The following is an 11,295-nucleotide window of genomic DNA, read 5'->3' on the forward strand; positions in this document are numbered from 1 at the left end:
GCTGGTGCTGCTCCGGCTGGGTCACACTGCTGCTCTGACCAGGTCAGATATGATGCAGACATAAAAACCAAACAGATGTCCTCCTGTGAGCAAGAGAGAGGTTCACTGTGCCACCTGCAGAAGAGGGCTTCTGGGTGCTAAACCTTGCAGGGGCACCTGGAGATTGCTTCATGAAGCGGCGGACAGAGCTTGAGGAGAGTCGTTCTGCTGATGGTAGCTCTTCTCCACCAACTTGATAAAATCTCACAGCCAGGTGAATTGCCACCGACATGGTGTCTTTAAATCTTGCTAGGACAAAACTGAATACTGCAGCTAGTATGGCATCTCTACCATGCCCATACCCACAGGCTACTTGATAGAGTCAAGGTAGTCTGAGGAAACCTGATGACTGCTAGAGCTGCCATGGAGAAATCTGGAATAAGAAACTATTGATATATGGGAGGCAGTGCCCAAACTGATACTGGCTTCCTGACCAAGGGTTTCACTGTCCCTTTCTTTTCAAGAGTGAGGGGTGATACAGCCAATCACTGGTGTCACCAGCTAGGCAGGAATGTCAGCCACTCCACAAACCAAGCAAGTGATGGAGACTGAAATACACCCAAATGAAGGAAGGGCGGGGGAAGTTTCTGTGCCTGAAGCTGCCCTTCTTTTTTCACATTGGTGAAACTCAAGTCTGCACAACTATGTTTGCAGAGAAGCATGAAAATTCCTCTCAAGAAAAGCTTGTGATAACAGTTGTCGTGTTGCACAGACTAGAGACACCGACAGACTTCTCTCAGGAAGTGAATGGTAGCACTGCACGAGAATATTAACATCTGTCCACCAGGAACGTAGATCTGAGGCCATGTTTTCCGACAACTGAAATGAACTGACAGAGTTTGGGTAGCTGCTTTTAAATATGGAACTTTCAATGATTTGCATCTCTCCTCTGCAATTCAACAGCCCGATCACGAGTTACATTCCTGGTGGCTTATCCTTCCCTGTATATCTGGTTTCCATTGCAAACTGATTGGGTGCTCTCATAGCCCACCAACATTTAGAAATTTCAGGAAACAAACAAACACTTTACAGTTGTTCTTTTTTGCAGGCATTTGTTTTAATGTGTTCGGATGTAGAATTACTTAACTGCGTAATGCCCCAGATGTCTGAAGGCCTCTTGGGAATGAGGGCGTGCATTGGTGAAATTGTAGCCTGGGATGGTGCTTTTTGTGTGCGTTAGGAATGACTACAATTAGTAATGGAAATTTAGGACAGGAAACCACCTACGTAGAGAAGAGATTGACTACAGAAGGAACCATGCACAATAATTCTGAAAACCAAGCAATATTTAACATTCAGATAAAATGAAGATAAGCCTGAAACTCGGCCACTCAAAAAGCAAGTTAAAGTAGGTCAGTGAGTTTAGAACCAGCACTGCAGTTTGAATAGCTTACAGGAAGTATCTGCATATTTTTCAAAACATAGGCACTGCCTAAAGCCATTGCTTTGCAGCAAATCCAGAAGTCAACTGAACATCCAAAAGTCTGATTCAAGACCTTCCAATGCTGCAATGGCATAGAAAATGAGACTAAAACATCATCCTTTTTAAAGAAGTGTTCAGTCAGGGAAAAAATTTAAAAGGGTTAAGCTTCAGCTGACGTGCCCTACTTCTCATAAGAGCTTGCTAGAACACTGGTAGAAGTACACCTCTGTAAGAGCAAACCAAGTATGAGGCTTGGTTTTGGACTTGAAGTCATAACATTATGCCCCACCTGGGGGTTTGTGTGATGCCATGGTTCTTCCCTCTGGTTCAGTCCTGCCCACCACTGGCTGCCTCGTGCAAGGGCAGAGCCTACCTACAGCCAGACTGCCAAAAATCTTCCTGCATATGGCAAGGCTGGTTCAGTGTTAGATGGTAGAGAAGACAAAGCAGCAAGTGTCCAGCTTCCTCTGGGCAATGTAGTGTGGAGGTAATGCCTCTCTGAGATCCCAGCAGGGCACTGAGTAATGTGTCAGGCTGGGGCAGTCCTGCCAGAAACAGCTGTACTGGTCACCGTTAGAAAAGCATGCAGCAGGATCATTGTTTCCTCACGTGTCCAATTCTAGTATGAAAAAATGAGTTGATATTAACTTACTACTGGGGGAAGAGCAGCAGCATTGGCCAGTTACTGGGGCTGGCAGGTGACTTCTCCCTTTTTTTGCTGGTATTTCTTCTCTCCTGAAAAGACAGAAACTTCTGGTTCTGGCATGCTGTTTCTCTACAGGTTTTCAGCCCAAAATGAGAAAGTCCGTTTGAAAAAAAAACTAAAAAACCAAAACTCAACCTAGAATAAAAGAATGAAGTGACACCATATAGCTGACTAGAATTCTTAACCTCTCTTGATAGCACAGGAAAGCTTGTACAGACTTTCACAGTGAATGATTCAGTTTGGGATTTAAATTTATTTGAGAAGAAATCAACCTAAAAATATAAGTGAAGACTGATGCTGTTTTCTAGGTTAGGTCTGCCTTATTTAGTGAGCCTCATTACATGTTCAGTGACATAAAACCAGGTGGCAGTTGACACACTAAACCAGTCTAAACAGGTCACAGTCTGCTCCAATGTCAATCATTTGCCTGGGGTCAGGAAGGAAAAGTAGGCCATGACTTCATTTCTAAAAACATCAAATTCATTTTTGTTCCCTGTTAGTTTTGTAGAAATCTCATGTTGAAATGCAGTGGTCACAGGCATCCCATGTAAGTAGCTGAACCTGAGACCGTGTCTTCAGTAGGAAGCCACTGCTCAGTTTTAACTGCTACTCCTCACTGTGCGGTGTCCAACCCTTCCTTTTTCTGCTGCTGAAAGGGTGGTTGTTTATTATCCCTGCTGCCTCGAGCAAAAATCATTTCAAATTTCACAGAACAGCTCTCTTAAACAGCCTATTCTATGTATGCCAAAGGTATATACGGTCATGAAATATACTGCGATAAAAGTCTTAGCTAATAGACTGGCATCGCGATCTTTCCTTTGGTGCAGCTCTGCTGATTTACATCAGCTGATTGATACCTCTGGCGCCTCTCTTTTCTGTTAGCAGGGTAATTACAATAATATACCTTTTTGCTAAAATGGAGTTTTCTGAAAATATATTGTATGCAGCAGCCAGCCAAAAGCTGAGGTGGTGTGAAAAGAGAGGTTTTGTAAAACTCCATTTTCTATGAAACAAAAGCATAGATTTGTTTCTATGAACAGCATTTAACTGTACAATCCTACCAGGTTCATTCCTTTGGTTTCCTATCTCCAAGTAGTTGCTTTGCAAGAAAAAAATATTCCTTGAAGTACCAAAACCCAAAACACAGCATTTTACTTTCTTTGCACCTCCAATCCAGCTGTAAGGCCAGGAATCAAAGAGCAGGGTTTTCCTATTCAGTCCCATGTTAGAATGCAGTGAAAGCAGCTCTAGGTCAGCACAGAATTGTTCTGAGAATTTTCTACTGGGGACATACACCAGTCTGGGTTTCTTTTAGTATGTTGCACCACGTTCGCTGTATGATACTTCATCATATCAGGGATGTTTTCACCAGGTAATTGGGAGGCTTTAGTAATAAAAACATAGACAACTGCTGAACCAAGTGAAAATTCATCACTATTGTTTTAGGATGCTGAAGAATCCTTGACACAAGTCTTTCAGTGATAAATTTCTGTTGTGTATTAAATATGATTACTTTGAATCATATTCCAATTTTTAATTCCAGGCAGCTGTGTGAATCATCAACATTCCTAAAGGATCTGAGGTAAATTCAATTACTGAGAAATGTTTCACCTGGTATAGAAAAGTTGGGTGGTGTGCATTACATTATTAGATGTTTGTTTATTGATTTCTGAGGAGTTATCCTGTTATAGTTTTTTAATCCTGCTAAAGATTGCCTCAGGTTTTTGAAAAAAATGCTGGATCTGAACAGCCATGTTGAACAAACCACTTATTTGGTCTCAGTTTGAGGAAAGAAAAATAACATTTTTAAGTTTGCCACTAGATGGAAACTAAGACTTAAATCTGACAAGGGTCAAATCCGGATTATGTAGTTTAAATGTACTTCTCAATAGAAAAGAATGAAGAAGCAGATGAATTCTGAGAGACGCTTCATAGATGGAAAATATCTTGCCGTGCAAATGTGAAGAGAAAAATTTGCTGGAAACTGAGATGGAAGCTTTCCGAAGTCTGGTACATACCAGCATAAACTGTGTTTTAATGGAATCTTTTATAAATTCTTATCTGTATCACCATTCTGTGTGGATCAGTAAATTCAATATAATATAATAAGAGTTCAGCATAAACATAGATGGTGTGTTGAGGAAGTACTTTCATTAATGATTATAGAGTGATCTGAGAGCCCCCAATGGAAATGTCACATATTAGGCAGGTACGTCTGGGTTGACTTCAGCAGATTTGCAGCTTCTATTGGATATGGAGATGCTAACTTCTTTCCTAAAATTACTGCTGTTGAGAGATGCTTAAGCTGTACGTATGTCTTGTGTCAGTACTCAGTTAAAGGAGAGAAAGGGCTCTCCAGGTCGTGGGCTTCAACTAGGGCTGGCAGAAAGCAACTGAGAAAGGCCTTTGAGTTATGATTGTGAGTATGAGTGAGAAGAGCCCTGTGCTGCTTAGTCCTGATGCAGTTATCATCCAAAATCACTGTGCATGGTCTTCCCATGGAGGAGATGAGTCATTCCCAGACCTCTTTTAAATACTTGCATGTCATCTGCTGCATAATGGGATACAACAGTGCCATCTCCTCTTCTTCCCTGTTTCCAGCAAAAGAAACCCTTGATCCAATCCCATACTACTTCCTTTAGCCACCCATGTGTGCTCTTTTTTTGTGATTAGTCCAAAGTACACCTTTACACACTAGAGACCAAACAGAAATAAATTCTCCAGTTCCATCTGTCTGAATACAAACTTGAGAGTGAGCCATAAGCAGCTGAAAACAAAACCCAAATCCTGGGACCAAAGAAAGAGACTTGTGCTTCACAGTTCTATAAATACATTCTGATTTTGCAAAGCAACATAGTGCTAGTGCTTGTCGTTACCTGGTAAAATAAATGTATGTGATCTGTTTAGAAAAAAAAAAAAAAATTACTTTTCTAGACTTGTATATGAATTTCCAAAGCATGCTAAAGCTGGTTGTGGGAATATTTGGTGGGGACAGCAAACTGAAGTGAGATCATTTTCCCAGTGGAATTGTTGATTACTCATTTTCTTGTTTTCCTTCAGAGTAACTCTCTCCAAGGTTATGTATTTTAGGATCATAAGTGTAATTGTATCCTCAGAGCATATCAGTTCATTTTATGTAGAGAGCATCATGGCATGTGTCATATGAATTCACTGGTCAAATGCTATCTAATGCTGGTCTGCTTTAGTTCAGATTATCAGTAGATTGCAAGTGTAAGACTGTGATCTTTGTTGTCAGTCAGTAGATACCTAAACAGAGATCATCAAACCTTTTTCTTAGAGCTTCTCTGCTGTTGACAACATAGACTCAGTGATAGAAACAAAAAGTGCTCTCTTTTATTGATTTTGTTGAAGGCCTGCAGATATTAGTGGTTCTCTGTTTTAAGTTTCATAATAGTTGGAAAACGACCAATCATTTTTTTATTTACAGAAGCACATTTTCTAGAATAAAACTGAGAACTCTGCCTTGTAACCACAATTTAACATCCAGCATTGAAGGTTTGCATTAACAGAATGCCACAGCTTCTCGAAGTATCCTAGCTGTATATGTTTTCAATGTAAAGTATTAGTGGCTTGAATATAATGGAAGTATAATGAGAAAAGATGTTCTACTGAAAAATCTATTTCTGACTTCGAAGAAACTTAAATCGAAGAGGTAGAAAACATTAGATCACTGATCGCTTTCTCCAGAGCCCTTAGAAATCAGTGGGAATTGCTGGATTGGATGCAATCAACCACAGCAAATGTGAAAGTTTGGTATGAAAATACCCTAATAAGTAAAGAGATAAGATGTCTGTGGATGCCAGGAAATTACTTTTCATGGAGACTTTTAAAAATATTACTTTTTCAACAAATAGATGTAAAAATATCTTATACTATGTTTTATACCTGTTTTCCAGAGTCTACGATTTAATTTCAGCCCATTCAGCTAAGAGTGAGGAATTCAAACATGTGTTCACACATTTCTCTCAAAATTTTTAAGTCTTCACATAACTGAAAAAATTAGTAAGTTTAAGTTACTTTTATGTATTCAAATATTCTCCAGAAACTCATTATGATTGTGGGCAAGTTACCGTAACTGTTATTGAGCCAGGTTGCTGTTTGTTTCAGTTCACATTGTGTTAGACTTTCATTTCTAGAACTGGTTCAAAACTACATATTTTGATATAACCAGTAGTGAAATCTCTAATTGAGCAAAGTAGAAATGAAAGTGAAAATAACCAAGATTTACATCAATAGAGGAGTGTAGGAAAATTTCCTTCTTGCAATACTTGACTCTAGTGAGTTTTATTAACATTTAATTTCCCTTTTGTAGCCAGGTGTTATTGGTTATCCGCTGTACAATATACATTAAAAAGCAGCTGGTTGGCTCCCACATTATTCTGTAGATGTCTTCAGTGTAGGCATTTCAAAATTCAGCCTGGTATATTGCTTTCCACATGTTTCACACTGCCTTCTCAGAAGATGAATATCTGCCTTAGCCTAGATACTTCCATTTGTTTGCTGGCAGTATCACTATAGCTAAAAATTAAAAAATCTTTAGACCAAAGGAAAAAAAAAAAAAGATTTGCCACTGTTTGGTCATAGCAAAGCACCTCAAGTGAGCCTGATGGTAGCAGCGTAATATATCCAGCAAGTATCCTGCACACTAGGGGAAAATGCGATCTCATTTACTTCTTTAAAATATAAAAGACAAAGAGAGGGAAAAAGGAAAAAAGAAAGGAGAGTGTTTTAGTGTTTACAGGTTACTCATACCCTGATTAGCCATAGATCTTACAAGACTTGTTGGAGGCACCTCGTAGACATCTCATTTATTAGGATTACAGGTGAAAGCCTAGAAAACTGAGGATTATAATCAGGTCAGCAGCAAAAGGGCAGAAGTACCTTCATGCTTCCCAGCCAGTGGGGCAGCGAGCCGTGCTGCACAGGCAGAAGGGGCAAATACTTATTTCCCATTTGCTGTGCAGTGTCAACACACTGTTGTGTCCTGCTAAGCCTACAGGTTAAGGTTTCCTGTTCCTATAGCTGTGGCTGACTCATTTTTTCTGTGCCTCACTTGCCTTATCCAAAACACCGACGAGCTATATTAAAAGCAGACATCAGGATGGACTGATTAAAATTATGAAGAGATCAAACAGACTCTCTCTGTCTCACACAGCTCACATGTTAAACTTCACAAGAAGTAGGAACATTATAAATCCTTGGGTAACACGACACCTTTGGGAAATGGGAGATATGTAGCATAAGGTCAAGGCTGAGGATGTGCCATCCTGTAGTAATGCATACAACACCAAATATATTTCTGCAAAGATGTCTATAAGGGGTTCAACCTAGCTTTAACTCGTTTGATAGATCTTGGAGTAGCATTTTTTTATCTGAAAAAGAAGTTGATCTTGGCAGTTGAATTCTTTATTCAACCACCTCTGATCTCCTTCATGGAATGATTAATGTGATCAAATAGAAATCTTATGTACAGTAGTGCTACAGGAAGATATGTCCCCAAGGATGGTGGGATAGCTGCTAGCATACTTGCATGTGGAACAGAAGGGTACTGTCTGTTGCCCGTTTCACTGTTCACCTGAATATGTGGAAAAGAAGAAGTGGTGGAAGACTTCGAGGATGCTTTAATTGTATAGTTATAGGAAAAAAGAAATGTGATTGTCCATTATGTGAGAGCTATCTGGCATCTTCCTTCAATTTATACTCTGTAAATCATTGGTTCAGGTTGTTCTTAATATTAGTTCATCCTTCTGATAGTGATACCTCATGATCAAACAGTTTCTGGACTCTCTGTGGTAACACTGAAATAATTAAGCTTGAACAGGCAAACCTAGAAAAGCAGAGAGATTAGGAAGAATAATATACTAGATAAGATAAAAGATTTATCTTAATCCAGAATTTTGTCTTGGAGTGGCTATTAGTGCATGTTTAAGGGTGACTGTAAGAGAGAAAGCATACGTTACTCCTTCCCTCAGTATGTCCTCTCAGCTTCTAGCAGTCAGCACCTTATTGTTTCTTGGGATCAGAATTCATGCTCTTAGTGTCACTAATTGGACTTAACTATTCAATTTTCTTGTTCAAGATCAGTAGTCTGCAAGCCCTCAGCAAGCCAGGCTGTTCTGACAGATGCTATAACCTCATCTACTCCTTTCATGATGTTACAGAAACCCCATAATTCTCCATTTTAGAATAGTTTCTAGCACCCAGTAGAGTCAAACAAGGCTCTGTACTTACACCTAACCCGTTCACTTTTCTGTACTTGCTAATACTTCCTGGAGCATGGCAAAGGGATGCACCTTCACTGAATGTCACTTGCTTTACCTCAGCAGACTGAGAGCCCAGTCCAGGGAGGAACCATCCACAAGTCTTCAGTGACTGATGGTTGTGGGATTGTGTATCTATTCATTGGTAGTCATCAGGCTATCCTCAGTTGCCTTACTGTCATCCAGAGACATTTGTCTTACCATTAATAAATAGAAAATGGAGGTCATTGTAGGAGCTGACCCAAAACAACTATTCAGCTTTTTCACAACCACAGTTGATGAAACAAGGTTCCAAGTGATTGACAGGTTTGGTAGCACTTGGTAGCACTTCCTCCAGGTCAACAACAAATGAAGATGCACCATTTCTTTGCTTTTGGAAAGAGAGCTTGTTTTGATTATCAGCAAAAAACCAATGCCCTGCCAAGGCTCTGATGTTCACTTTCTGATCTTCTCCACAGGTGCTGCTCTGGGATGGTGTCCAGTAAACATCCAGCAGTCAAACAACCCCATCAATGCTGCTAATGCCAAATTCTGGATTCCATGAGCATAGATTTGTAACAAACACTGAGCTTCTAGTTTGCAGCAACTTTCCATGTATCAAAAATGCCATGGCAAGACCCCTCTGGGCTTGCATCATCCTCAAACTTTTGTTTTCCCACAACTTGTCAGTGTAAAGAAGACCACCTTGAGGATAATACTTGAGTCTTTTAAGGACACCCTGAAAATATTTGGCCAAAATTGTAGGATTAATACTACTGTCAGGAAAATGCTTTCAATTCAGATATTTCAATCAAATCTTTTGAATGGAGCCTCAGCCTCTGTGATGAAGCACCCAGCCAAGCCACTGGCCAGAGGAGAAGAAAGGCTAGTCAAAGAGAAACCATAATGTTCTAGTAACCTAAAATTTGCATATTTGGCCTCCAACCATACCTGTTTGTCCTAGACTCACTTGTTTTGACATTACTGTATGTACAGACAGTGAAAGTAAAAACAGCTAGACCTGACTGGCAAACAGTGATTGTTGGTTCTGTTGGACAACAAATAAAATATTGATTAAGCTCTATGACAGAAGTAAAACTAAAATTAATCTAAACCTTCCTAATGTTTACAGCCCCTGTATAGTTTGGATTTGTTCTCACACTTTAGAAAGGTCTCTTAATAAAATAAAATAAAATAAAATAAAATAAAATAAAATAAAATAAAATAAAATAAAATAAAATAAAATAGTGGTAGCACATTTTTAGAGTGTACTTTCCTGACTTTCATTTTTCTCAGTTATTAAATTAGAAATATTATAGTTTCTCTATCTCTTAGTCTGTGGAATTTCAGAAATGAAGCTTATTCAGTTGTGGGACTCTGTTATGTCGGAAGAGACAATGGCCATACAACAGTATCTCTTCTTTGGCTGTAATATGATTCCTGGGCTTGACCTGTAGCTCACCGAAAATAAATGGAGAATACTTACTGAGTTTATTCAGATCTGAACAGGGATCTGAATTAAACTTAATCCACAGAGAACAATATATATATATCTTTTTTTTTTATCCACAGAACTTAAAATTCTTCTAGCAGCTTTGCACACTGAGTCAAAGTCACTTTTTGTTTAGCAGCTTTTAGATGCATAGCCTGAATAAGAATACAATTTATTTTATCCTCACTGGTCTAATTGGTTTGATTATGGTGCTTCTTAATATTAATGTAGAGAGTGTAGTTACAAACGTTCTCACAATATTTCACAAAAATTTAGCATATATTTCATGTGTTAGAGACAACTAGGCTGAATGTATATTTTTCCTACCGGAGTAACTTCCGAGTAATTTATGAGAAGAGATAAAACACTGAAGTTAGAATCTCTAAAATATCATGACAAAAAAACCCCAAGCTTCTGATCACAAAAAAGTTCAGCTTTGTGTTTTTGGTGCATGTCTAAATTCTATAATGATTTCAGTCTACAGAACTGATAATGCCCAGAAGACTGTATCAGTGCCTTATCACTTTCAGTGCATCCAATGTTTTGCTTAAATATGTCTGCCTTAGTTGATATACTGCCTAAAGGCCAATAGAATAGTTATACATTTTGAACAGGTTCTAAAATTTAAATCAGGAAAAGACCTTTGCTGCATTTTCTATCAACTTGAGAAAAAGTCTACACAAGAAAAGATATAACCTAGATTCACACTTGTGAAAGGATTAATAGTAATACTTTGTATTCAAGGGGACAAGAGAGATTGGTGTTATATAATATTTCAAAGCTGCTGAACAAAGCAACTTGATAATGGAGGTAATCTGAAGTGAAATATCCAAGTTTTAAAGAAACTCTGATTGAGTGATGCTGTTAAAGTCACCAGGAATGCTGTATCTCTGGAGATAGCCTTAGTAAGGAACTAGGCCAACAAACTGAAGCTCTTGGCTTCATCTTTAATAGATAAGAAGCTCATTTTGCAAAAATCAATGTAGCACAGTTAAATTGAGGCTCTGGTAATTATAGTAGCTGAAGTTCCTCTGTTAGATCTCTTCCATACTTCATCCAATTTAATTGCTTATGCTGCCCTGCTATCCTGCCACTCTACCTTTTTCTTCCCAGCCTCCAAAATAACACCAAAGTTGACTGGGTAAACATGGCATACAATGAAAACCAACTGGTCAGCAGTCAGGCAGTAAGCAGCATTGTGGCAGTATTTCAACTCTAGAACAACAAAAGCAAGGGTGTACAGAGAAACTACGGAGAGCAGCCTCAGAGCGCAGCAGGGTTACTGCATCTCTGGAAGAGAGAAACAGTAGAGCACGGAAGTCTGTAGGGCAAAAGGTCAAACAGTTTTTGGCAGCAGATTTAGATGTAGCTTATG

The 11,295-nt window shown here is 39.0% G+C and overlaps 1 protein-coding gene across 1 annotated transcript in view; it reads left to right on the plus strand.

Moving 5' to 3' along the window:
- Positions 1 to 9,669, plus strand: part of NRIP1 (nuclear receptor interacting protein 1) — a 129,273-nt gene extending 119,604 nt beyond the window's left edge. The window contains exon 5 of the transcript XR_011739435.1: positions 8,908 to 9,669. The gene's annotated coding sequence lies outside the window, so the exon portion shown is untranslated. The remainder of the gene's footprint in view (positions 1 to 8,907) is intronic.
- Positions 9,670 to 11,295: the final 1,626 nt, after the last annotated feature.

Source organism: Patagioenas fasciata, chromosome 1, assembly GCF_037038585.1.
Source record: "Patagioenas fasciata isolate bPatFas1 chromosome 1, bPatFas1.hap1, whole genome shotgun sequence".
In the NCBI taxonomy this organism is placed as follows: Eukaryota; Metazoa; Chordata; class Aves; order Columbiformes; family Columbidae; genus Patagioenas; species Patagioenas fasciata.